General features: G+C 55.1%; 1 protein-coding gene across 1 annotated transcript in view; it reads right to left on the bottom strand.

Moving 5' to 3' along the window:
- The window catches only part of LOC121365352 (structural maintenance of chromosomes protein 1A-like), a gene marked incomplete at its 3' end in the record, with an annotated part of 14722 nt that overhangs the window by 11252 nt on the left and 2554 nt on the right, over positions 1–916 (bottom strand). The window lies entirely within an intron of this gene.

Below are 916 nucleotides of genomic sequence, written 5' to 3'. Positions count from 1 at the left end.
AGCAATCCCCCCAAACCCCCAGAAACGCCCCCAAAACCCCGAAATTGCCCCAAATCCACCCCAAAATCCCCAGAAATGCCCTCAAAACGGTCAGAAATGCCCCAAAAAATCCCCAGAAATTCCCCCAAAAGTGCCCCAAAACCCCTGGAAACGCCCCAAATCCACCCCAAAATCCCCGGAAATGCCCCAAAAAATCCCCAGAAATTCCCCCAAAACCCCTGGAAATGCCCCCAAACGCAACTGCCCCCAAACCCACCCCAAAATCCCCAGAAATGCCCCCAAAACCCCGAAATTGCCCCAAATCCACCCCAAAATCCCCAGAAATGCCCCCAAAATCCCCAGAAATGCCCTCAAACCCCCAGGATTGCCCCAAAACCCATCCCAAAACATCCCCAAAACCCCCAGAAATGCACCCAACCCCCCAGAAATGCCCCGAAAACCCCCAGAAATGCCCCCAAAACCTACCCTAAAAACCCCTGAAATGCACCCAACCCCGCAGCAATGCCCCCAAAACTCACCCCAAACCAGCCCCAAAACCCCCAGAAATGCCTCCAAACCCCCCAGAAATACCCCAAAACCCATGCGCCCCAAATCCACCCCAAAATCCCCAGAAATGCCTTCAAAATGCCCGGAAATGCCCCAAAAAATCCCCAGAAATTCCCCCAAAACCCCTGGAAATGCCCCCAAACCCCCAGGATTGCCCCAAAACCGCCCAGAATGCCCCGAAACTAGTCCCAAAACAGCCCCAAAACCCCCAGAAATAACCCCAAACCCCACCCTAAACCAGCCCCATAGCCCCCGGAAATGCCCCAAAACCCACCCTAAACCAGCCCCAAAGCCCCAGGAGTTCCCCCAAACCCCCAGCAGGGCCCTCAAAACCCACCCTAAACCAAACCCCAAGCTCCCAGAAATGCCC

The sequence above is a fragment of the Pyrgilauda ruficollis genome, unplaced genomic scaffold (assembly GCF_017590135.1).
Source record: "Pyrgilauda ruficollis isolate IOZ18807 unplaced genomic scaffold, ASM1759013v1 scaffold937, whole genome shotgun sequence".
Taxonomy (NCBI): Eukaryota; Metazoa; Chordata; class Aves; order Passeriformes; family Passeridae; genus Pyrgilauda; species Pyrgilauda ruficollis.
The sequence above is the reverse complement of the archived record's forward strand: the minus strand, read 5'-3'. Positions and strand labels throughout refer to the sequence as shown.